We start from the raw sequence: 27,917 nt of genomic DNA, 5'->3' as shown, positions 1-27,917 counted from the left end.
TCAGACACAACAAATTGAGAGTTTTTTGACAGGCAAAATAAATCAGATTGCAGTGAATCAGAATTCAAGGCACCAGAATCCTATTATAATATAAACATCCCTGATGTGGACTCCTGGAACGGTGTCAGAGAAAAAAAGGCAGAGGTCCATAAAGGCAGAGGGAACAAAATAATTATCCGTTTGAAATGCCAAGAGAAATTACCTTGAAAGTACCAATATTAATATAGCTGGAGTAAAGTATTCTCTGATCTGCACCAGTAAAACCCTGTTTGAGAATTAAATAAAGCCGATTTACCTTTTCAGATTCTTCTCGTTGACCTAACGAGGTGTAATTATTTGACTCTGTTTTATGGTGACACACACCAACTACACCCTAACGATACACTCCTTATACAAAGCCTAGTGGGAGCTTTCTCCTTGGCTGTCACATTTCAAAGCTGTCCTCTGGATAAAAAAATAAATCACTAAATAACATGAAACGTTAAATATAAATAGATGAAGTGATTCATTTGAATGGGAGGCTCGGAGGCAGGTTGTTGTTGTTGATGTTTCATGGTCTTGGTGTTATTATTGGTAATCCTTTAATCAGTTTCTCCACAATGTCGACACCGACATAAGGAACATTAATACAATTAGCTTATAATGTTGAAGTAAAATATCTCTGCTAACTCTTATGAATAAAATACACGAACCAACCGCACGACTGTGTAAAATATTGTAGTTAAAGGCCCAGTGCAGTCAAAAAGGTGATATTACTGTGTTTTAAAAATATTTCCACTATGAGGTTGGAATAATACTGTGAAATTGTGAAATTATGATCATTCCCTGTTTGAAAAGACCGCCTGTTTTCAACCTGTTTTGGTGGGATGGTGTTTTGGTCTGCCTGGTGAAATCACCAGGTGGTAAGTGAGTTAAAAGACCAATAAGAGAGTTCCAACCTTTTTTTTTAGGTTTCCCCCTCCCCAATAAGACCACTCCCACTCCTAGCTAAATTCTTGATTGAGAAATGGCTCTTTTGCTAAGAAGCAATTTTTGTTAGTTTTTCACCATTTCATTTGAAAACAATCACAGTAAGGTACTTAACTGTTATCCAGAAATGATTTGATATTGAGATAAAAACAGCTGCACTGGACCTTTAACTGTGTTGCTGTATTGGATCTTAATGTTCAAAAAAGGCCAAGGACCTAAACTGAATAAAACTGGTTAATTATTGAAACAATGTATTTAATATTATTGCTTATCATGACAATTAGGCCTTATTATTAGGGACGAGGTTTAAAAACAGAGATGCTTTGGTTTTAGCATAATATAATAGACTTTTACTTGAGACTTAAAGTCGATTTAGTCCTTATATCCTAATATCTACTGTATAGATTTGTTCTAGATTGTATTGTGGGCATTTCATTTGGTTTTAATTAGCTGGGATTGTTGGCTGGACTGAAGTTGGACGGGAGAGCAAATAAAGAGTGATCGTTGTTTCCTAGCTCTTTCAGGTCACCCTCTCCTCTCTCTCTCCCACTCTCTCCCTTCCCTCTTTCTCTGCCCTCGCCCTCTACCCCTCTCCTCTCTCTCTCTCCCACCCGCTCCCTTCCCTCTTTCTCTCCCCCTCTTTCTTGTCGTCTCCTGTTCGACAGCAATCCCCACCCTGCTAGAAAGAGATTGCAGTGTGTCTGTCTGCCGTGGAGGAGTAGTGGCATCAGAAAAACCATTGTCACACAATTCACCTTGAAATAGGCTAAGAGAGAGGACACCCAACCGTAACTTTGCTTCTCCATTGAAACCCACTCAGAATGTAACCTTTTCCATTATCTGAAACCTTAACCATAGGACTCAATTTGTATTAAGAAGCCTCTGAAAGTGTAACTTTGATTACAACAGCAAAACAGGCAGAAAGAAACACATTTATTGGAATGCAGTCATCATATCACAATGGAAGACAACGTTGATGGAAAAGCAGTGAGATTGGAACGGCCTTGGTTCGACGTGATTAAAGAGAACCTTAACAAGAAAGTAAGTCGGCTTATTCAATGTTCAGTCAGTTTGTTAATAAGCGTTTAGGAGGATATAGTGGACGTCAGAAACCTTGACCATAGCATCGAAATGAAACAGCACAGGACAGGCGTACAAAGTCCGTTATACCCGATGTGTATAGTGTACTCAAGAGAAGCCTATGGACGTGTAACTTCTTCACAACAACAAAACTGCCAGAAAAAAATACATGTATTGGAAAGTAGTCCTCATGTTTGTGTTTGACAAACGGAAGAACATGTTGGTTGAGAAGGAGTGGGATTGGAACGGCCTTGGTTCGTCGTGAGTAAAGAGAATCTGAATACGAATGTCAGAGAGTCTATTCAACGTTCAGTCTGTGTGTTAATGGACTTTCAGAAGGAGATTAGACTGGACGACTTTCTGAATTCTGTTTATTTTCAAGATGATTGTCTGTCCTCCATCTTGTACATCTGGTTCTTTAGCTTCCTTGTGGGTTTGTGGATTCACCTCCTACAATACATTATTAAAGCAAAACAAACACAAATACACAACAAAAATCAGATATCTTTCATTTTCATTTCATCTAAATCAATTCAATTCCATAGAAAGTAAAAGGAAAAGGAAGGCATTGTGAAATCACACCGTAGACTACAATGTAAAGGAGAAGGAGAGGGAGAGGAAACGGAGAACGCATTGGGCGTAACTAAAATGGCCTCCGGGCGATGCTGAGGTGAGTGAGTGTGTCCCATGAATGTTGCATGTGGGAGGGTATACATGGCTGGATGACTCAGAGGAGGAGCCCTAGCACTTGTGAGGGCAAACTGTGCCTTGCTGTGGCGGTGGGGAAGTGACACGAATAACATCCCCCCCCCCCCAAACCCAATCCCCCTCATGAACATTGCAAGTCTTTTCTAGTCAGCAGTTGAAATATTTATGACTGTACTCAAGTAACGCTTTTTAACCTTCCTCTGACCCCATTTAAGCATTAGATGCTTCTTAGAAAGTTGTACCCGGCGAGGCTGGGTGAGCGGAAACAGATTTGAGCAACGATCACCGCTGTTTTGTTTTCCTCTCTCTATGTGTTCGGGTCTCTCTCTGCAGTTGCCACTCTCAGCCAGTTTGACAACGTGATAATTCTACAATGAGAAACGTTTTGACAGGGTGAAACTTGTTTATCAAAAAGAGAACGACTGTCAAATAATGGACTGAGAAATACAATTATTATGATTTCACAATAGCGTAATCATAACCCGCGTCACACCAATAATAACAAATCAAGAGTGTTTGTTCTCGACTATGATGACGACAGTTACATGTTCATCTTAGGCATATTTTTCATGATTTTAAAATTGTTCTTTAGCATTTCTTTGGGGTTTAAAGTTGAAATCAGGTTTCAGTGTTAAATTTAAAAGTTCAGTGTATTTTTTGGGGGGGGGGGCTTCACACCATCTTTGAACAGAACAAAAGTTCAACTTTGTCGGGAAAAAAGTAGTGTATATTCCTTAAAATGGTCTGATGCCTTGTCTTGTATGAACACACAGAGGCAGATAGGACACCAGTCTTTCCCCTGGAGGTTGGCGTGTGTTTGTGTGCATGCACGGGGGGGGACTCAAACCTCCCCCCCTAGGGGGGGGGATATATTCCTGCAGTACCCAGAGCTGATTGTAATATATGTAAAGAGTATGCATCACCAGAGGCCCTGGGTGGAAGGGAGATAAGGAAAGAAAGAGAGTGAGAGGCCACTGGGAGACGTCAGAGTGGCCGCGGTGTGGACATGCATCGCCGGGTAGACAGTGCTGCCATCTCTCCCTGACGCTAGTTGACGTGCCCAACCCCCCCCTTTATGCCAACCCTATACCCCCTCCCCTCAGCCAATCTCAGACTCCCCAGGCCCCACACACTCCACACACATACATTTACATATTGCCCCCTGTTAGTCTTGACCAAACTAGAAAAAAACCTTGAATGCCAAAGAAAACTTCAGGAACGTATTTTGTCAATATTTTAGCTCCACCACTCCAAAGTAGAACTTATCCCTTCCACCTTTCTTTGTGTTGTTCAGGAATAAAGGACTATCGTTGTTATCACTCCTTTATACTGAATTGAATTGTGGATAGAAGACTTCAGTGCTTGGAGGTCTGCGTAGTGCACCGTGGGGTACAGAGGGTATATCGTGGGTTTGGGAGTTTCCTACAGCGGTGGTGACTCCTTTTCACCTCAAACAGAGTGAGGACGGGAGCACGGGAGGACGGGAGGACGGGAGGACGGGAGGACGGGAGGACGGGAGGACAGGAGCACGGGAGGACGGGAGCACCGGAGGACGGGAGCACGGGAGGACGGGAGGACGGGAGTACGGGAGGACAGGAGGACGGGAGCACGGGAGGACAGGAGCACGGGAGGACGGGAGCACCGGAGGATGGGAGCACCGGAGGACGGGAGCACCGGAGGACGGGAGCACGGGAGGACGGGAGGACAGGAGCACGGGAGGACGGGAGCACGGGAGGACGGGAGCACCGGAGGACGGGAGCACCGGAGGACGGGAGCACGGGAGGACGGGAGCACGGGAGGACGGGAGGACGGGAGCACGGGAGGACGGGAGGACGGGAGGACGGTAGGACAGGAGTACGGGAGCACGGGAGGACGGGAGGACGGGAGCACGGGAGGACGGGAGGACGGGAGGACGGTAGGACGGGAGGACGGGAGCACGGGAGGACAGGAGGACGGGAGCACGGGAGGACAGGAGGACGGGAGCTCAATTACAATTTTTTCTTTAGGGGGTGGATCAGCTTTAATGTTGCAGATAATATCAATTGTTGCTTCTCTCAATGTAATTCTCTGTATCATTTCCAATCTCTCATATCTTTTTTTAATGCTAAATATTTATATTCTTTTATATTATATATATTTTCCTTTATTATTTTTCCCCTAACCCTACCCTGCCGCACATTGGCTACATCCCCTATTCATAATTCAACAGTGAGAGAGGAGATGGTGTCAGAGAGAACCTCTCTCTCTCTATAAAATGAAGGCTGAACTCTGCATGCACTTTGGGGCAGGGCGGGGAGAGGGGGAACAGGCCTCCCCGCATCGCATATGACGTCACGGAGTGAGAAAGAAGGACAGAGGTAGGTTGACCTGCTGTGCTTAACGTTCGTGAACTAGAATCAACCTTAACAAGGGGGGAAAAAGACTGAAAAAGAAAGAAAGTCACACACTGAATATGTTTCCAACTATTTAATGGGGGCACTTTAATGTCGGGAGAGTATTCAGAGCGTTCTGTTTTATACAGTTTACCCTCCGTTAGTCAGCACCTTCACAAACATTCTTGGGTGTGCGTCAGCTCATGCTTTTTATTGGGAAAAAGGAAGACTTGCTTTTTTCAGGAGAGAGGGTACAGAGGACAGATGCACCAGTCATGTAAAGCAGTCATACCCAAGGAAATATATCTACTGTCTGTCTGTCTGACTGTCTGACTGGGGAACAAAATAACCCAAAAGTACAGTAGTCACAGACAAGGAAAGATGGTCGACTGTGGGGCAGAATAACTCAAGAGCCCAGATGGAAATGGCCCTAGCGCTTGCTTCGTCTACATATTCCCTGTCTGCAGCTTGGGACTGTGGCCATGTCGGGGATGAACTGACAGGAACACAGCCTTGTCAGTTTTATGCAGGTCAGGACCGCTCCCATCTGCCTGACTGAATCTGCCTCTCTGCCTCCCAGTGAAGTGACGAGCCACAAGGAGAGAAGCCAGGAGCAGAGAGATGGATGGGCTGTCGTCCCAAACGCCACCCTACTCCTTATGTAGTGCACCACTTTTGTCCAGAGCCAGCCTGATGGTCAAATATAGTGCACTATATAGGGAATAGGGTGCGGTTTGGGACTCTGTAGAAATAATAATGCACCATGGGAAATGAAGAGCCCCTGAGCTTTGACAACGTATGACCGTCCCTCACAATATTACATTTTAACTCTACTACTCTCTCCCTCTCCATCTCTCTCTTTCTTTTCTCTCAGCATATCACCTGTAACAGGTAATCCTATCAGCCTGGATAATCTCAGACAGAAGTGGATGGTGTTTTGCTCAAAGGCTCACTTTTGTGGGGCGTGACACAATACGATTACACTAGCCGGCTGATGTAATCAGAGAGCCCATTATGAGTCCGTGCAGGCGAAAGGACATGGCGGCGGCGTGCTAGATGCACGCGCACGCGCACGCACACGCACACACACCTATAGAAACTGAGGTTTTTACAGTCTCTGAGTGCCACTGTGGAGCCGTTCCAGCTTTCGCTGCCTCTCAATTATGTAGCAGGTTTTGACCTGGTATAGAGATCTCTCCTCCTTTCAATTATGGATGAGAGTCTTGATTGAGGCGCATTTTCTTTGACTTGTTTAGTTTTTTAGATGATGCGTCAATGAAATATAATTAACTTTAATAACAACATAAAAATAGTATGAAAAGAACGCATTTGGTAATTTATTTCTGTTGCTAATTTAAAACTTTTAAAATGTTGAAAGTAACATTCATTATGCTTAATCATGGATAATTATTGTCCATGTTTTGAGTGACATCTTCTGTCAATCAAATTAGTAAAATAGCAACAAAGTTAAATTGGTCCTGTTTATTTGTATTTTTTGTTGTTGTATCTGATGTTGATTGAAAGCAAAACAATATTAATCATGCAAAGAGATGATATTCTGACGCTGGAATTCAGTAGTGTGGATATGCATAGAAAAAGAAGTGATGAAACTATGAACAAAATTCAGAAGTTTGAGAAATATAACCCAATCAGACATCAGCTCAGTGTGATGCTCTGTTTTACTGAAATCTAAATCGTGGTAGAGTGTGGACGGATGACTTTGGAATGAGTAGATGTTGTACACTGGAGAATTTCATAGTGGCACGCTTTAACATATGAACCATCACGTAATGTCAAGGCAAATTACTCTGGCCTGTCTACCTTATAATGTTCTGGTGAAGGGAGGACGGCTCATAATGGCTGGAATGGAATGAAAGGAACAGTGTCAAACACATCAAACAAATGATTACCATCATCTACCGTACCAACTCTCTGAAATGTTAATAATGTACCGTGCTAGGAGGAAACAATTCAGTGCCATTCGTGGTTCTGACGAGTGTGAGTCTTTCATTATATAGTACAGTACGATCAAAGAGGTTATGTGACTAGGAGTTCTCACCGAACCCCTTCGGTGCTTTCGTTCCTTCCAAAGTGGTAGCTTGCATTTTTATGTGGGTGACTTATGACTTTCACAGCAAGATGTGCCTCTATGTTTGTACCGTATTATCTCTGCACATGTTGTATGCTGGTGACAAATCCAAATGTCCCCTTTGGGGATCAGTGTGTTTATTCATTCATATAGTTATTCAACAACTCTACCAGCAGCAACACATTACGGACGGTCCCATGTACGGCTGAAGTACTATTAGACCCGGTATCTCAAGTCAGGCACACTATATTATGACCCAAATCGTCCTCTTATTTGAAAATCTACCCAACAGAAATTGTTTTTTGCATGAATCCTGTGTCCCAGATGGCACCCTATTCCCTACATGATGTACTCGATTTGACCAGAGCCCTCGTCAAAGGTAGAGCATTATATGGAACAGGGGGCCATTCGGGATGCACCCCAGGTCTTCCGTAGCCTAATGAGAGAGACAAGAACTTCCCCAGACTCTACCTCTGTCGCCTAATCAATAAGACGCGTTGAGTCTTCTCATCTAAACTGGCCGTAATTGTTTATTCTCTCATGTGTGTCCATATCCATGGATTTCAGTGTCTACAATTACATGAAAACTTCAAACTAATAAAAGACCCAATTGAGTGTGGCTTTAATAGGGACAAACTATTTTACTGTGCTTTCCCCACCAGCACCTGGGATAAATGTTGTGGAAGAAATTAATGAGCTCAATTGGCATATTTTCATTGTTTTTATTCAGGTAATTCTGCAGTGTCAAAGATCACAGTACATTAACCTGGATGTCTCAGGCTCTCTTAGGTATTTTGTGGTATTTTTTTGGTGACCGTGTTTTCACTGGGGGGAAATAAGAGGAAGTTAAGTGAGCATGTGCGTGCGTGCGTGTGTGTGTGTGTGTGTATGTGTGTGGAACTAAAGGTGTCACAGGGATGTCAGTTTCCATCAGTGTTCGGAGAGAATGAGGGATGGTTTGGGTTGGCCAGGGAGCATCATGTACTAATGTGGTTGGGAAAACGTGTCCATTCCAATCAACGTGAAATAATAATGATCGTAATTTCACACGGTATGCATCGCTGCGCAGGGGTATGCAAATGGGGTAGTATCACGTTTGGCCCTAAATGTGACAGGAAGGAAATGTGATAGACAAATGCCAAGTAGTTGCTTTTTCTTCGTTGTTTTCCTAATTGGTATTTTGGTGGAGGGGCTGGAGATAACGCCACCAATTAAGATCATACTGAAAAGACTACATTTGCACAGCTAATATATTACAGCAACGATATAACAGCTAATATATTACAGCAACTATGTAGACTTTTAGGACCCTTTTGGGACAGCCTCATGCTTCTACCAATTCCAATGTTCAGCATTTAGCCTCTCGCTGGCTGCTAGAACACACAGACAGGCCCTATCCATCTTTCAGAGCATCTTTGAAGTGGGGAGGTAAGTGTGTGTGTGTGTGTTTGTATGTGTGTGTGTGTGTGTGTGTGCGTGTGTGTGCGTACACATCTGTGCCCATCCATTTGTGTGTGTGTGTGTGTGTGTGTGTGTGTGTGTGTGTGTGTGTGTGTGTGTGTGTGTGTGTGTGTGTGTGTGTGTGTGTGTGTGTGTGTGTGTGTGTGTGAGTGAGTGAGTGAGTGATGAGGATTGAAACAGTACAGGGAGTTCAGTTCAGGGGCCATCATCATAAAGAGCATTCTGACAGGACGGGGACAAGGACGTGCAGCGGTGCAGGTAGTTGCTCCGGCCGTTTCCCGACACGGGACCCAGGAGGGGTAGAGGTCAACGGGATAACAAGCGTTGGCTCGGATCCGCCGTCCGGACCGGCCCCTCTGAGAAGGGTAAAGTCTCCCTAATCTGGCCAGGGCACTGCACTGAACTACATGACTACACAGAACAAGTTGCAGAACTAGCATAACATGTATCATACTAATGTTACATCAAACCCTGACAAGAACTTCATGGGAATGTTAGGTAACGTCCTGGGAATGTTCCCGGTTTGCTGGGTGCCTATACAAATGCCTATACAATTGGGTATACTTTACAGAGGAGAGAGAATTACGTGTTCCTAAAAGCAGCCAGTGTTCAACAGGGGGGAGAGGTTTAGGAAAACACTGAAAGGCCCCTGAACCGCCCCGGGGGCCCATTCCATTACAAGGGCCCTACTCACCCACGTTTGTTTTATGATCCTTGTGGGGACCAAACAATTGATTCCCGTTCAAAATCCTATTATTCCCTAACCCCTAACCTAACCCTAACGCCAAATCCTAACTCTAAACCTAACCCTAACCCCTAACCCTAACCTAACCCTTAACCAAACCCTAACCCCTAACCTAACCCTTAACCTAACCCTAACTCCTAACCCTAACTCTAATAAAATAGCCTTTTTCCTTTTGGGGACCGGCTAAATGTCCCCACTCCAAATGATCTTTGTTTAACTATCCACACACCCACCCACTTAAAACCAAGCGATGCTACACGACCCGGCCTTAATGCTGCTCTCCTCCTCAACCCCCGAGCTCTTGAAGATCAGACCACGGCAGCAGAAAAAAACCCAGAGAGAAAGAAAACACCCTCACAACACAGAAACACACACTTCTCGTCCGGGGCTGGGGCGGGTGCTCTCCTACAAACTCCTGACATTGATTTGAAATAAATTGAGACTGATGATCAGTCGATGACAATTCCCGTAATCATTAAACCCTCAGCGATTCATCAGAGGAGAGCGGGAAGCGGGGGCCCTCGTGTCACATTTATCCTGGATGGTAGGAGGGAGCGGGGCTGTGTGGCACGCTGTGATTTTTAAAAGGATTGATTACGATCCAGCTGCTTTTCCCCTTGCGCTCCTAAGTGTGGAGTAATCAGGTATTTAGACCCCCCCCAAAATGTTTTTTTACAGGAAGCTATATGAGGAAAGAGAGAGCGAGCGACGCAATCTAATTTCATCCCCCCCATCTAACTTTTCCTCCTTTCATTTTGATGGCTGTGGGGGGGGGGGGGGGGGGGGGGGTGTAATCATAGCTGGAGAATGGCCTGTCACATTAAGACGCAGATGGGATAAGAAATACCTTTTCCGATCCAATTTAGCACAGTACTTTACAATGTTACTGGGTTGATTTAAAAAAGGGCGGATATGGGATAGGGTCTACACACCCCTCCCTTCTGTTACCTCCCCTGCCAATGATTTAGAGGATGGTAGAACAACGACTTGGACTTTAATGGACTTGACCATGTTAATATTGATCACATTGGAAGAGTCCATCTAAAGTGACCAATAATACGTCTTACTACATGAATGAGAAAAATACAACTTCTGCTAATTAAGACATGTAACCGATCACAATGAATAGCATTAGTGGTAACAGCCCTTCGGATTTCTGTACGTCCTTTTATCTACCAACACAGAATTACAAAGAGCAAGTGACTCATAAAACGAAGCTCCATCTGTTGAAACTGTGAGATATGTGAAATCTCTGTCAATATGTGTTATTTTGCTGATCTACACGGTGTCACAACATGTATTGCCAACAGCGTCAGTGTGTGCCATGCATTTCTTTTCCTTTCTCTCCTTCTCCTTTCATGAAATAACAGCAGCAATATGATATTCTTGTCAAAAACGTGAAAGTGCATAATTACGAGGATAGATTGCATTTGACAGGAATCAAATCCTTGATCATTGGGATCAGAAAGACAAAACTGACATGTTTAATCTAAGTATTACGCCCTGGCTATTAGTTAGGAGATGAGACACAATAGAACTCCTAAAGCCTCTGTAATGGTACAGTATTATATACGATTTAGACATTCACTGTATATCCATTCAGACACATTTTCCATTGTTACATTACAGCTTTTCTACAAATGTCTGTCTTTATACGTCTGTCTGTCTTTAAATATGCCTGCCTTTTTAAGTAATACTAAAAGCCTGAATTGCACCAGCCAAATCCTGTAGGTAACAGTAGAGTATGTACGTTATAGACATTCATTGTTTCAACATTGTGACAACAGACAATAATGATACTACTACTAATAATACTATTCTATTATTATTACTACAAAAAACATGATCTACAAAATACTGCTTGCCTTTTTCTCTAATCCTGTCTACTGTGTTCCCGTATAAATGTCTTAAACGTTCATTGAGTAACCAGTCAACCTGGGCTTCCCCATTGTATACATTTCTACACTTCTTTCTTCTACAGACTGTAACTGATCAGATACGATTACAGCATCACTGATTTCTTCGATGAACGTCTGCTACAGTATACCAGCCTCCATCAGAATATCTTGATTATATCACGGCATAGTTTTGACTTCATAAAATGAGGGCCAGATGAGAAGGTGTGCGGTGATATGGCCAGACATGGTCCCAGAAGATTCCATCGCCCTCAAATGATTTGTCAGCCGCCACTTAGCCAAATGAAGATTTGTAATGGTATCGTACGGCACGTCAACAGAAAGAATGTCTCGCTCTCTCACTTAACCAAGGTTATCAAAATATATGAAGGCTTTGTCCTTTAGGGCGGACGTCTTCTGTTCTTTCTGTTCTTTCTGTTTGAGTTACAGCCCCCTCCCCAGAGCTTTAAGGGTATGGTAATGAAAACCAGATTTTGGCCATGGAAGTAAGTGGATAATCATTGCTATGAAAAACAATTATTTAACTGTTAATGGACCTTTTGTATTATTGGCCATTAAACGCTAACACATGGCTAACACATTTCATGTTATCAAACCAAACATGCGACATGATGGACATGAACCACGAGTTCATCCAGGAACTTAAACACAATATTGAAATAAAGTGTTTTCCTCCCGCCCAATCCCCCAAACCCACTACCCACCTTCAACCACAACCCCCTCTTCAATAAATATTAAATCCCACGGCAGTTTTTTCTTTATTTCTCCTCCAAATGAATTATTAAATGATAATACGTTCTGTCTGTGTTTTTCTCGGGTCGGATTGCAACATGACACAGCGAGGGCACTTTGTAAAGCGGGCTGCCGAGGCTGTAGCAGACTAGCGCTGCCTGTTTGGGAAGCCAATGTTCAGGTTACACAAGGAGTTCAAACATGGGTCAGGTTCATCATTAATGTTGCAGTGTAAGTGCTGTGAATAGGGGTGGAAAAACCTGCTCAGGAACACCGCGGTCCCGATGCTGCTACAGGAGAAGTATTCCAATGGAGACCTCCACGCTTCTACAGTATTCTATCCTCCAAGATGTAGACCTGGGCCAAAATAATATGATCATTTTTTCTGTAAAATACTTCAGCTGGGCTTATATAGCTGGCGCATTGGAACAAATAGAATAGTCCCAAAAGTAGAAAATGCATACATCTAAGAGCAGACTCAAGTCAAACGCTTCAACTTTTTAAAAGGTCAGTATACAGTATACAGAGTCATACAAAGTGATACAATAGAGAACTCTGTGCTTCTACAGTGGGCTATCGTCAAAGTCCCCAGCAAAATAATACTGTCCATGTACTGTATTTGACTGTTACAATGTACATGTACTGTATTTGACTGTTACAATGTACATGTACTGTATTTGACTGTTCGAATGTTCATGGATGACACTAAAAACAGTCTCTTGCAAGGAGTTATTCTCTGAACAACCCTTCTATTCCATCTATTCCACAAGGTTGTTGGGAAACAAACAACAGAACAAGCCTAGTCTTCACAAGCCACATCTCTCAGGTAAACAGCTGGGCATTCACTGCGGGACATGGATGTGCTGACAACTCCTGATGTCCTCGTCCCAAATCTTTAATTCCGTCCATCAACCCCAGGACGTGGCTGCTCACATCACTAGACGATTCCCTAGTTGATCCCTCCCTTAGTTTCTCAGTTGTCGGAGGAAATAAATGTGGACACGCAAACAGCGAGCTGCTTAATTAGTGTGCACATTATTATTTAAAAAAAGGTATTCTGTAACCGCAGAATATGGACTTGCAAATGGCAGGGCAGACGTGGACAATGCACTTTCTGTTCTACAGAGGGAATCGGAGGTAATAAAACACGTTTAATATTGAAAAGGCAGCTGTGTTCGCACCACAGCTCCACCAATCACCTTGGTCCACAGGGTGTTGTTGTTGTGGTTGCTTTCCTCTTTGCCATCATTGTTTTGGTCTCACGCTGAGTGCTCATTGGCTATTGGCAGCAGTCCTTGCCCAATTGCGTTGGGACATCCGGTAGGGGTCTGGGAGACCGGAACAGCCAACGGTGTGTTCTTGACCCGCTCAAACTACGCCAGTCCCAACGTACTTATCCTAGCCCAAATTCATAGGATTTCACCCCGATAATTACATTTATTCTGGGACGGCAAAATCGTGGCGAAATCATGTATGCCCGGCATAACACACAAGATAAATATTAATCTTGCGATACACGAATAAGCTTTCACACGTTTAATTTGCTAATGTTCAGAAGATCACAGAAGATTGCAATCCACATTCCAGCTCAGTGTACGGCAGCAGCCACCGAGCTGCTTCCTCAGCAACTGTTAAAGATGGAGGCGGTAAAATAGGAGTCATTCAATCAATTCACGTTGAGGTTTTTGGAGAAGGTGCAAAGCAACATAGATTTTTTTTGTTGTGATATGAGGTTGTCGAGGTGTAGCACAAGCAACACACACATTTCAAACACATTTCTCTCCACTTTAAATTCCCTGCAAAGATGTATTTGCAGATGAGCAATCTGATAGTGAACAGCAATGGTAAGGATTCAAACAAAGATGTCTTGATTGATTAAAGGACAAAAACTAAGAGCCACTACAAGCACATCATACAATCCCCCAAAAGAAAACATTTACCAGAATACAGCAATTAGCGATTTCAAAGTCAGGGTAGCTACTAACCCCTTCAATCTAGATCGAAAATGAGCCCAGATCATCACAAAGCATGAATGTGTATGAACACAGTAGCAGTATGTCAGACAGCTGTGCCTTGTAGACTTTGCATAGTAGACATAGTAGTGACTAAGATAATTGGCTCTGTCTTCTAAGATCTGCATAGCAGCATGTCAGAACATAGAAATAGGATTCTAGTTTTGTGTGTCAGACAATGGGCTCTGTCTTCTAAGATCTGCATAGCAGCAGTGGTAGCATGTCAGAACATAGAAATAAGATTCTAGTTCTGTGTGTCAGACAATCGGCTGGGTCTTCTAAGATCCTAGAATGTGCACAGCAGTGGTAGCATGTCAGACACCGTGGCCAGTGTATCTTTAGAACTGGTCTAATAGCAGGTGGCTGGTGCCCTCATTATACCGCTTCAACAGCAGAGCAAGGACAAGGAGGCCTGCGTCCCAAATGGCACCCTACTCCCTATAAAGTGCACTTATTTTGACCAGGTCCAACAGGGACTAGGGCACCATTTGGGACGCACACCAGAAGAGCCCTGTTCAAATCCAGCAGACCTGTTGACGTTGACTGCATATTATTACTCATCTCTTACGGTTCTTTTCCTCTCCCTCTCTTCTATTTCTCCATAATTGCCTGTTCCCTCGTTCTCCTCTCATCCGCAGGGTGACTGCTGTGTCATGTTCTTTCTACTATATTCTCATCCCGACCAGGGCCAAGGAGGCAGAACGAGTTCAGGAACAGGTGTTGGGGTCCTAGAACATGACGCTGAGTGTGTGTGTGTGTGTATATATGTGTGTGTATTTGTCTGAGTACATGCACTAATTCTAAACTCTTTTCAACAGCCTTTATACCACTCTACCAAAGTTACCGGAATCTTTGGTAATTTTGGTCATTCACAGATAATATATAGCAATTTTGGTAATTTAAACTTGAATAACTTAACATCAAAATGTATTTATTTTGTGTTCATATTGTCCAAGGGTTTCTAGTGGATAGACCATATGGTTCAAGAGAAAATAACCTAATTAAAGGACTAGTTCAGTCAAAAAGGTGATATCCTGTGTTTTTTTATATATTTCTTCACACTATGAGGTTGGAGTAATGCTATGACATTTTGAAAATAATGATAATGTCCTGTTAGTGTAAGAGTGTTTGAAAATGTCTGCCTGTTTTGGTGGGATGGTTTTTTGGCCTGCCTGGCGACATCACCAGGTGGTAATTTTGTTAATAGCCCAATAAGAAAGAGTTCCAAACCTCTCTGCCAATAACAGCTAGTTTTCAGTATTTCCCTCCCCACTCAGACCACTCCCAGACAGTCCTAGCAAAATTATTCCTTGAGAAATTGCTCTTTGCAAATCTTTGACCAAGGTACTGTACATAATTGTAAGCCAATTGTAAGCCAATTGTAAGCCATGAACTATTTGATATTGAGATAAAAATGGCTGTATTGGACCTTTTTTCACATCAGCCACCAGTTTGACGCAAAAACATTTCCAACAAAGACACATTGACATAGAAAAATCAAAATCAAAAATAAATTAAAATCAACAAAACTGTACAAAATATATAAAGGATATTTGATGCTGAAACCCAACGGTATTCACAAGGCTGATGGTTTATATTTAAGATAATGTTTCACAGCTTTGTCATTCTATTTTTTTTTATTTTATCATCTCATTGTCACGCCCTGGCCTTAGTATTCTTTGTTTTCTTTATTATTTTAGTTAGGTCAGGGTGTGACATGGGGAATGTTTGTGTTTTGTTGGTTTTGGGTGTTTTTTTATGGTAAAGGGGTTGTTGTGTAGTATATGGGTTTGTGTGGAGTTCAGGTGTCTAGCGTTGTCTATGTAGAACGTTTGTAGCCAGTGTGTGCACATCGTTTATTAGCTTCACGATCGTTTGTTGTTTTGTTAGTTTGTATTAAGTGTTTCGTGTTTATTTTTCGTCATCTTTTAAAATAAAAGAAGATGGCTTACTTTCCAAATGCTGCGTTTTGGTCCATCAATCCTCCACACGATCGTGACAGAATTACCCACCATCGGACCAAGCAGCGGAAAACAAAGCAACAGCAGCAATGTCAAGACTCCTGGACATGGGAGGAAATTCTAGACGGGAGAGGACCCTGGTCACAGCCAGGGGAATATCACTGCCCCAAGGCAGAGATGGAGGCAGCACGGCGACACGGGAGGAAGCCCAAGAGACAGCACAAATTTTTTTTTGGAGGGGGGCACTTGGAGCAGTCGGCGAAGTTGAGGGGTGAGTCTGAGTGTGTCGAGGAGTTATTGGACAGATTGGAGGAGAGTGAACGAAGGGGAGATTATGAGACATTCGAAGAGTTGTTGACGAAATTGGAGGAGAGTGAAGAGAGAGAGCTGTTGGTTTGGCAGAGTATGCAATGCATTCTCCCTGAGGAGCGTATTAGCTGTCCGATGCCACCTGTGTCAGTTCCTCGTACTCAGCCTGAAACTTGTGTTAAAGTTCCGGAAGATTTGATGCCGGCTATACACACCAGGTCTCCAGTACACCTTCACAACCCGGTGTGTCCTGTTCCTACTTTTTGCACTCATCCTGAGATGCATGTCCCCAGCCCTGTACCACTAGTTCCGGCACCAAGCACTAGGTCTAAGGTGCGTCTCCAGAGCCCTTTACGCACTGTTCCTGCTCCCCGCACTAGCTTTGAGGTGCGTGTTTCCAGCCCATTACCACCAGTGCCTTCACCACGCATCAAGCTTCCTGGGTGTCTCCAGAGCCCTGTTCTTCCTCCACGTACTAGCCCTGTGGTGCGTGTCTCCAGCACATTACCACCAGTGCCTACACCACGCACCAAGCCCTCTGTGTGTCTCCAGAGTCCTGTACGCACTGTTCCTTCTCCCCGTACTCGCCCTGATGTGCGGGTCCTCAGCCCGGTACCACCAGTACCGGTACCACGCACAAGGCCTATAGTACGCCTTGAGAGTCCAGTGTGCCCTGTTGTTGCTCCCCGCACTAGCCTTGAGATGCGTGTCCCTAGCCCGGTACCACCAGTTCCGGCACCACGCACTAGGCCTAATGTGCGTCTCCAGGGTCCAGTATGCCCTGTTCCTGCTCCCCGCACTAGCCCTGAGATGCGTGTCCCCAGCCCGGTGCCACCAGTCTCGGCACCACGCACCAGGCCTACAGTGCGCCTCAGCCGGCAGGAGTCTGCCGTCTGCACAGCGATGACTGAACTGCCCGTCTGCCAAGCGCCATCTGAGCCATCCGTCTCCCCAGCGCCATCTGAGCCATCCGTCTCCCCAGCGCCATCTGAGCCATCCGTCTGCAATGAGCCTGCAAAGCCGCCCGTCTGCCATGAGCCTGCAAAGCCGCCCGTCTGCCATGAGCCTGCAAAGCCGCCCGTCTGCCATGAGCCCACTGAGCCGTCCGCCAGACAGGAGCCGCTAGAGCCGCCAGCCAGACAGGAGCCGCTAGAGCCGTCCGTCAGACAGGATCTGCCAGAGCCGCCAACCAGACAGGATCTGCCAGAGCCGCCAACCAGACAGGATCTGCCAGAGCCGCCAACCAGACAGGAGCAGCCAGATCCGTCAGCCAGCCATGAGCAGCCAGATCCGTCAGCCAGCCATGAGCAGCCAGATCCGCCAGCTAGCCATGAGCAGCCAGATCCGTCAGCTAGCCATGAGCAGCCAGATCCGTCAGCTAGCCATGAGCAGCCAGATCCGTCAGCTAGCCATGAGCAGCCAGATCCGTCAGCTAGCCATGAGCAGCCAGATCCGTCAGCTAGCCATGAGCAGCCAGATCCGTCAGCTAGCCATGAGCAGCCAGATCCGTCAGCTAGCCATGAGCAGCCAGATCCGTCAGCTAGCCATGAGCAGCCAGATCCGTCAGCTAGCCATGAGCAGCCAGATCCGTCAGCTAGCCATGAGCAGCCAGATCCGTCAGCTAGCAATGAGCAGCCAGATCCGTCAGCTAGCCATGAGCAGCCAGATCCGTCAGCCAGCCATGAGCAGCCAGATCCGTCAGCCAGCCATGAGCAGCCAGATCAGTCAGCCAGCCATGAGCAGCCAGATCAGTCAGCCAGCCATGAGCAGCCAGATCAGTCAGCCAGCCATGAGCAGCCAGATCCGTTAGCCAGCCATGAGCAGCCAGATCTGTCAGCCAGCCATGGGCCGTCCCTCAGTCCGGAGCTGCAGTCCCTCAGTCCGGAGCTGCAGTCCCTCAGTCCGGAGCTGCAGTCCCTCAGTCCGGAGCTGCCATTCCTCAGTCCGGAGCTGCCATTCCTCAGTCCGGAGCTGCCCCTTACCCTGGTGCTGCCCCTTACCCTGGTGCTGCCCCTTACCCTGGTACTGCCCCTTACCCTGGTACTGCCCCTGACCCTGGTACTGCCCATTACCCTGGTACTGGCCCTTAGTCCGGAGCTGTCCCTTAGTCCGGAACTGCCCCTTAATGCAATGGGGTTAATGTGGAGAGGGGTCATTTTGAAGAAGCTAAGGAGGTGGTTAGGGACTGTGGTGACGTGGGGACCACGACCAGAGCCGGAGCCGCCACCGTGGATGGAAGCCCACCCAGACCCTCCCCTAGACTGTGTAATGGTGCGCCCGGAGTTCGCACCTTAAGGGGGGGGTTATGTCACGCCCTGGCCTTAGTATTCTTTGTTTTCTTTATTATTTTAGTTAGGTCAGGGTGTGACATGGGGAATGTTTGTGTTTTGTTGGTTTTGGGTGTTTTTTATGGTAAAGGGGTTGTTGTGTAGTATATGGGTTTGTGTGGAGTTCAGGTGTCTAGCGTTGTCTATGTAGAACGTTTGTAGCCAGTGTGTGCACATCGTTTATTAGCTTCACGATCGTTTGTTGTTTTGTTAGTTTGTATTAAGTGTTTCGTGTTTATTTTTCGTCATCTTTTAAAATAAAAGAAGATGGCTTACTTTCCAAATGCTGCGTTTTGGTCCATCAATCCTCCACACGATCGTGACACTCATTCGATTATTTGATATATTTCATACGTGACAAGGCCACACAGAGGGCCAGAGATAATTAAAGACACCATTAGGATGGACTTCAGAGATAGATAGGAGGGGTTGATGGTAGTTGAAGGATGGGACTAAAAACAAACTAAAGATAACTATTGTAAAATATACTGTGTCCGTAAAATGTATATAGCATGTATAAGCTGGAAGTAGAAGCATAAGTGTTGTTGTCCATTAGTTTAGTACAATTAGGGGAGGGGTGGTAGGGTTAGTGGAAAATAATGAAGGAAAATATATTTAAAAAAGGTATGTATATACACATATTTACCCCCAAAATATATGGGAGATTGGAAATTATGCAGACAATTACATTGATGGAAGCTACAATCTATCTGCAATATTAAAGGTGATCAACCCCCCCCCCCCCCCCCAATTACATAAAAGACCACCAAATTACATAAAATCCTAGAACTGTACAACAAATGTGAAAGTTTCCAGTAATAAACCCTCACTTTGCAGCCCTAGTCTCAACTGTGTGAAATACTGAGACCTTGCCAGTTGCCACAGACTACGACGCAGAGAAAAGTATGCTTATCAACACAGAGCATTCATCTAAGGGACGCGTGTGGCCTTGTTCATATTCAGCATGGTTGTTCTCTGACAGCAAAGACAAATTGTTTCGTTTTAAGAAAATAGAACTGCAGTATGGGAGCTCTGTATTCAGTCATGTATAGAAGACAACTTGGAATCGAGAACATAGTTTCATTGCTCCAATGTTGATGAAATATATTTCCCATATTAAAACAATAAAGCAATGTTTATTTTAGGTTCATCTTGGCAAAGCAGGAGTTTTTCCCCCTGTTCCTCCTAAAGTAAAGAATTAATCAATCCGTTTCTTAAAGCTTAACATTCATCAAAGTGGGATGCCTTGGCTCTTCCCACATAATAATAGTGGCAGAATCAACTGCTTTTTTAAATTATAGGATGAAAAAAATATACAATAATAATATACATTTTGGAAAACAAATCTAATGCACGGACATTATTTTTGTTTATTCAATTAGCAGTTTTCATATTTATTCAATCTCAAAATAAGTCAAGAGTTTTTAACAACAACAACTATTTCAATAATGCCGTAATGCTGAAAGACCAATAAACTTAAAACGTAAACTCTTCTTTGAGAATATAAAGTTTTGTCCCTCTTTTTCCTTGACCGTTAATTGAAGTGCTTTCTCTCACTCGCTGCAGAGGACCTAGGCTACATAGGGCTAGATCAATAACCCAGTGTGATGTGTAAATTGATCTTTAAAGTAGTCCTCTCACTTAGTGAAGTGTTCAATCAGGATAATTTAGACGCCCTCGGTGCCGTGGTGCGTGTGGTTTGCAGACAATTCATTTAGCTTTGAATTTCCAATGGAAGTATTCCCAACGCCATTTGCTAATGGGTAAAGGAGGGACGCGTATTGGAGAGTGAGTGGCCTCTGTTTAGAGCGCTGACTGAGTCAACTTTTGATTCAGCTTTTCTTCTTGTTTCTGAACTGTGAAAACTCTCTTCTTCTGTGAAGACTCTCTGGAAATGATTTCCATGCTTTGAAAAAATACAGTAGTAGGGTCTATTGACAACTCATTCTTGATATTGAAGCTGGTATCCTCTAATGAAACGCACTATCTCTTTGTAAAGTAAAATACATAAAAGAGAGTGAGGTGTACACTTGACTTGCACGATTAAATTGACGAGTACATTCTAGGTTTAAACACTTATACAACAGAGAACCTTGACAGGACACTAAGAGACTCAGAACAAGAACAAAGATGGATACTCCAACATCTCAAAGAACAAGTGCACCGCCAGACTCAAAATTGCCGAAGGGAGGAGGAGATGGTTTTTAACCGGCGTCTCCTCTGATCCATTAACATTTTAAGTACCTTCTCTCCACCTCCACCCTTTTCCCACTGGTCTCCCAAACTTCCACAGGCCAATTAAGCCTGTCCCCTATTAGTGAAGACATTAGGTCTAGAAGAAGGAAGTGGAAAAGAGGAGGCATTTGTTCGTAGAGAGAATATTTAACAGCACTCGGGAGAGGGAGTTTGCTTGAGTGAGGCGATGACACTGGGGGAGATATGGTCAGAGCTGACGCCAGATATCAGACGAGCCGTCATGGTACACGCGCGCCCGCGTGCGCACACACACCACTCCATCTTTCTACAGCTACCCAGCCCGCTTCCTGGATACCTTCGGGGTAACATCCTAAAGTGGGAGCGCAACGTCACGACCAGTGTCCCCTCTAATTTTTGGGGGGCACTGAGCAAATGTCAGGTCTGCTGAGCACAAACTTGAATGTTGTGAAAATTCTGTGCAACTTCCAGCGTGTGTTTACTGTGAACACTGAGGCTGTACCCGCTTTAAGTTACAGTTTCAGACAGTGGTCAAGTAGGCTACTTGACAATTGAGAAAATGCATCCCATAACATTTTAACATGGAAATAGCTGTTCTATCATTCTGTTCTATCATAGCTGTTCTATCATAGCTGTTCTATCATTCTGTTCTATCATTCTGTTCTATCATAGCTGTTCTATCATAGCTGTTCTATCATGGCTGTTCTATCATAGCAGCCAATGCGTGGTGTTCAATGTAGACCTTGAAAAAAACATGCAGGGCTTGACATTAACCTTTATCCACTCAAATAAGGAGGTGACTGAAAATGTTGCTGTGTTGTTTAATGCAACAAACCAATTTACAAAATAAAATGTATTATTATTCCCATACTATTATTACCAAGAATCAGACAAATTATGTTACCCTCTGCCTATTGGCTACTTAGCTTATTCAAGCCTGTCTCAAAATACTGCCCCTTTTCTAAAAAAAATGTTGTTATTTATTTTCTGACCCCTTTTTCTCCCCAATTTCATGGTATCCAATTGGTAGTTACAGTCCTGTCTCATCACTGCAATGCCCACTTAACCCGGAAGCCAGCCGCACCAATGTGTCGGAGGAAACACCGTACACCTGGCGACCATGTCAGCGTACACTGCGCCCGGCCCGCCACAGGAGTCGCTAGTGCACGATGGGACAAGGACATCCCTGCCAGCCAAACCCTCCCCTAACCCGGACGACGCTGGGCCAATCATGCGCCGCCCCATGGGTCTCCCGGTCGCGGCCGGCTGCGACAGAGTCTGGACTCGAACCCAGAATCTCTAGTGGCACAGCTAGCACTGCGATGCAGTGCCTTAGACCACTGTGCCACTCGAGAGGCCCCAACACTGCCCCTTTAAGACAAGAAAAGCTCTTTACCTGACTCGCTTTTCAAAGATGTCTAGAAATGTACATGTTTTGTGGTCCTGTAGGAAGCAATCACTCCCCTATTTATTGCTGACTACAAATTATTTATAACTGGGCTAATAACTCACTTACTAGCAAAGATATGAACAAAATGTACACACTTGGCTACATGCAGTTCTCGCATTGATCTCAAAACAAACGCTATTCATGACCACTCATTCTGTATACACAGTCCAGTTCAAAGTAAATGGCACATATCCATATATGGCAATGGTCTATTTGCATATATGCCTACTGCAGCTCTGATTGTTTATGCTGCACCGGCCTGTGTACAGTAGGGGCTGAGTAGTGCCTGTCAATGCAATAGAATCCCACTGCGATGTGTTCTCTAATATTTCTTCTGCGGGCAGTCCCAGGGAGCTGTGCGGGCAGTCCCAGGGTGCTGTGCGGGCAGTCCCAGGGAGCTGTGCGGGCAGTCCCAGGGAGCTGTGCGGGCAGTCCCAGGGAGCTGTGCGGGCAGTCCCAGGGAGCTGTGCAGTCTCTGGGCTACTGTACGCCTGCGCGCAGCTTAGATGGAACCAGTCAGATGTTTGAGGAACTTCAACAGCCATATCATATTTGTCTCGCTGCTTGTTTGGTCTTGATCCATTCTCTTAGGGGACAACTATCTATCCTCCTGTCAATCACATTGCAGAAGGTAAACCAGGTATGTATTTCTCACACATGTAAAATCACATGCACACACCGTGGCTGTGCTGCCAAGGGGAGCAAGGGAGGAGGGCAATTAAAGTGCTTTTTTACTCCCTCTCTCTACTTCTCCAGTGAGAAAAGGAGGATGAGAGGAAAATAGTGTCTGGTCCAGTGTCCCGTGTCTGTGGGTGTTAGGGGGGAAAGTGTGTGCGTGTGTGTATGTGTGTGCGTGTGTCACCAGCCTACAGCCAGCCCCAGAGACCCCCGTCCCTGTTCCCCTCCTCCTCACCCCCTTTCCTCTTCCTGTCAGACACTCTCTGAAGAGGTCACCAGGAGTAAGTGCTGTCAAATGCATGTTTCCCCATTGGGAGCTGCCTCCTTCCTCTTTTAAGACAAACCAACAGAACGCTGGGCTGCACTTCCTGTGCCCTGGCATAGATTTCACAGAACCACATCTCTGGCCCTGTAAACATCAGTACGGTTTTCACTCCTAATTTGAGTGCATAAGACGGTCAAGTTCACAGACATTACCAGTCAAACCCCCAAATGTGGTATGTACTACACAGTTGTCACAGTTCTATTGAGCAGGAGTGGGTGAAATATTACAATGCATTGCAATATGGGGAAGTCTAAACACTCACTTGTTTGAGTTCTAAACAATTTAGAATATTGAAACTTTCCCTCCCTAACACATCAACACCATTATCCCAGAAACCCTAGACCCACTCCAATTATCATACCGCCCTAACAGATCCACAGATGATGCAATCTCTATTGCACTCCACATTGCCCTTTCCCACCTGGACAAAAGGAACACTTACGTGAGAATGCTATTCATTAACTACAGCTCAGCGTTCAACACCATAGCGCCCTCAAAGCTCTAAAAAATCGAAGGACCCTGGGATTAAACACAACCCTCTGCAACTGGATCTTGGACTTCCTGACGGGCCGCCCCCCAGGTGCTAAGGGTAGGTAACAACATATCCGCCACGCTGATCCTCAACACAAGGGCCCCTCAGGGGTACGTCCTCAGTCCCGTCCTGTACTCCCTGTTCACACACGACTGCATGGCCAGGCACGACTCCAACGCCATCATTAAGTTTGCCGATGACACACCAGTGGTAGGCCTGATCACCGACAACGACGAGACAGCCTATACAGAGGATAGTCAGAGACCTGGCCGTGTGGTGCCAGGACAACAACCTCTCCCTCAACGTGATCAAGACAAAGGAGATTGTGGACTACAGAAAAAGGAAGGCCGAGCACGCCCCCATTCTCATCGACGGGGCTGCAGTGGAGCATGTTGAGAGCTTCAAATTCATTGGTGTCCACATCACCAACAAACTATCATGGTCTAAACACACCAAGACCGTCCTGAAGAGGGCACGACAAAACCTATTCCCCCTCAGGATACTGAAAAGATTAGCATGGATCCTCAGATCCTCAAAAGGTTCTACAGCTGCACCATCGAGAGCATCCTGACTGGTTGCATCACTGCCTGGTATGGCAAGGCACTACAGAGGCTAGTGTGTACGGCCCAGTACAACCAGGACCTCTATACCAGGCAGTGTCAGAGGAAGGCCCTAAAAATTGTCAAAGACTCCAGCCACCCTAGTCATAGACTGTTCACTCTGCTACTGCATGGTAAGCAGTACCGGAGCGCCAAGCCTAGGTCCAAGAGGCTTCTAAACAGCTTCTACCCACAAGCCATAAGACTCCTGAACATCTAATCAAATGGACACCCAAACTATTTGTTTCCCCACCGTCCCCACCCCCCCCACCCCCCCACACCTCCTATTTTACGCCGCTGCTACTCTCTGTTATTATCTATGCATAGTCACTTTAACAAATCTACCCACATGTACATATTAACTCAATTACCTCAACTAAACGGTGCCCCCGCACATTGACTCTGTACCGGTACCCCTTGTATATAGTCTCGCTATTGTTATTTTACTGCTGCTCTTTAATTACTTGTTCCTTTTATTTCATATTGTTATTGGTATTGTTTAAAGTGCATTGTTTGTTAGGGGCTTGTAAGTAACCATTTCACTGTAAGGTTGTTGTATTCGGGGGATGTGACTAATAACGTTTGATTTGATTTGAGATACTGGCACCTTTCTCTTTGCAGTTTTGTTGGGGGTATAACTTTGAAGTAATGACTGTCAGAATATGGTGTGAATTATTTTGTAACATTTGCTTGAGCTTGTCTTTGGGACTTCAATTCTTAAACTGTGATGATAAGTGAATACGAGAGAGAGAGAGAGAGAGAGAGAGAGAGAGAGAGAGAGAGAGAGAGAGAGAGAGAGAGAGAGAGAGAGAGAGAGAGAGAGAGAGAGAGAGAGAGAGAGAGAGAGAGAGAGAGAGAGACAGAGACAGAGACAGAGACAGAGACAGAGACAAAGAGACAGAGACAAAGAGACAGAGACAAAGAGACAGAGACAAAGAGACAGAGACAAAGAGACAGAGACAAAGAGACAGACAAAGAGACAGACAAAGAGACAGACAAAGAGACAGACAAAGAGACAGACAAAGAGACAGAGAGAGGAAGAACGACCAACGAGGAGGGAGAGAGAGAGCAGGGAGAGCAGAGAGAACTTTATGGCTTTTCCTACTTAAATAATGTGAGCCTTCTACTTCAAGGACACAGTGGGGGTCTCTCTTGAAACAAAGTGAATGTGAAGCTGCCCACAGGTAGGAAGAAGGGAGGGAATGAGGGATGAGGAGAGGTGAAGGATGGTAAATAGCAGCTCCGTTGGTGCCTAGTCTGCCTACACAACACTGGCAGATGGGTTGGCTATGTTAAAAGGAAGGGGGAGGCCGATGACAGAGGGCACCATCAGACCAACCCCTTGAATGGCCTACTCCTTGAAGTTTGCAGTTTGCTCAAAACATGTGTTTTTTACCTTTAAGTGCATGTAAATTACACTATTTATGTGTGGGATATTGTTTTTCAACAGGAAAAGTTCCTAAATAGATGGAGTGCGTCTTTAAACACAGACAACGTACCCTAAACTTTACAGCAATCAAAAAGTATGTCTAGACTCCAGAGCATTCAACAAAGTATCTAAGGTTACCGGCATTTTCATTTATTGAATAAAAACACATGTCCTTCCTTTTGTGGAATACAACTAACTACTGGCAGAAGAAAGGAACTAAATCTGAGGTAGGAGTGACTTCTTTCTCTCGTTCAAATTGAAGACAGAAGTCTAGACTATAAAGAATGCTGCTCAGAGAGACTTAGAACAACAAAGCTACAGTCAGAACTGTTCCGTTCCCAAAATACCCTTCACCCCAGCAGATAACGTCCCCCTGACTTCTCACACCCTCTCTGATATCACTGTGCTTTGCCATTTACACTAGAAACAAAATGGCACCAATGAACCAATCAATGACCATCTTTTCCCTGTCTTACCGTCTTAAGCCTTCAGAAGACAAACGTTTCATTACCGCAGAATTAATCCTCTGTGATAACATCCTCCTCATGTTGGCTAATGCCCAAAGACACGCGCTATTTCGAAGAGGGCCACAGAGTAATCCCCAGTAGCCTTAGAGAGACGATGTCATTCACAGAGCCCTTGGGACATTGTTGACGGATGTCATAAAATGAAATCTGTTGAGCGCTATTAGCATGCTAAAGGAGCAAAGCAGGGAGGGGCATGATCAAGAGTCCAACGTCAAAAATCAGGCAAAAGTATTTTTCTAGAATATTCTATTTCCATTCCAAGTCCCCCATGACATGACATCACTTAAAGTGTAAATGTACAATGTGACAGAGTTATCCTGACTGACATCCAAGAACCGTACTGTATAGTACGCACCAGAGACACAGTTGAGCGGAGCCAAAGAATCAACCCCAAACAAAAAAATACCTCTATAAAGACACAAAAATTATATTGGGGGTAAAACCCCCGGACCCCCCACCATCCCCCACACAAAAATCCAGGTTCTCAACACACTAATAGCCAGTCTGTTGTGGCACAGTGGTGACTGGATAGAGCCCTGTGTGGCGTACTGCCTAGTACCAGCAGATGTTTCAGGGGAGCAGTTGGATGGTTGGTTGGCAGGGACAGGAACATGGAACAGGGATGTGTGTGTGGGTGCATGTGTGTGTGTGTATTTTTCAGGCAGGGGCCACTAATGAGCAGCTTTATCTGTACTCAGAGGGCTCTTTATGTGGACCTGTCTTCATTTGGCCCTGTTAAGGAAACCTTTTTTCCTTTTTTAAGCATCTGCCTTCCTCACATGTTGGAGATCTGCACATAGCTGCCTGGTAATTGGACATGGTCCAGGGGGTTGACTTGCAGCAAAAAATAATACAAAATAATAATACATTATTTGGTTTCATTGTTCATTTTCACTAGTAAAAATAAAGTAGGATGAGTACCACTTTGGTTTTATGATCATTAATGGATTTACTATTTCCCCTTTTTATTATTTAAATGGGTTCAACTCCATAAATGAAGTGCTAATGACCTAGTTCTGGAATCAACCATACAACACAGAATATTCAATACACAAAACACAGTTTCACACTAACTGTGATGGTAAGTCAGAATTTGTATAAAATGTATGCCATTTGCATCCATGCAGGTATGCCTTGCTTTGTTGTCCATATGGCACAATGCATTTTTGTTGATAAATAGGTAACATTATTGAAGTACAAGACATCTGTTCAAAGCTTTCATACTAATGCGCAACTTGGAATCTTACGAAATTCCAGATTACATTTTAACCAGAAGTTTCCCTGTCGTCATGTAATCACTGTATATAAAATGGCATCCTTATTCAAAAGGACTTTCCAGAGAATTCCTCATGTTAATCCCCAATGAAGATGGGGATGTTCCACAGCCCTGACACACAAATTACCCAATACAACCTGCTTGCCATCCCTGCCCCAGAGATGGGCTAATCACTGACTAGCCTACATGATGCAACTCTGACATGA

The 27,917-nt window shown here is 44.7% G+C and overlaps 1 protein-coding gene across 2 annotated transcripts in view; it reads right to left on the bottom strand.

The window, feature by feature from the left end:
* The window catches only part of LOC129841128 (teneurin-3-like), a 570,942-nt gene that overhangs the window by 323,609 nt on the left and 219,416 nt on the right, over positions 1-27,917 (bottom strand). The window lies entirely within an intron of this gene.

Source organism: Salvelinus fontinalis, chromosome 42 (assembly GCF_029448725.1).
Source record: "Salvelinus fontinalis isolate EN_2023a chromosome 42, ASM2944872v1, whole genome shotgun sequence".
NCBI classification, from domain to species: domain Eukaryota; kingdom Metazoa; phylum Chordata; class Actinopteri; order Salmoniformes; family Salmonidae; genus Salvelinus; species Salvelinus fontinalis.
The sequence above is the reverse complement of the archived record's forward strand: the minus strand, read 5'-3'. Positions and strand labels throughout refer to the sequence as shown.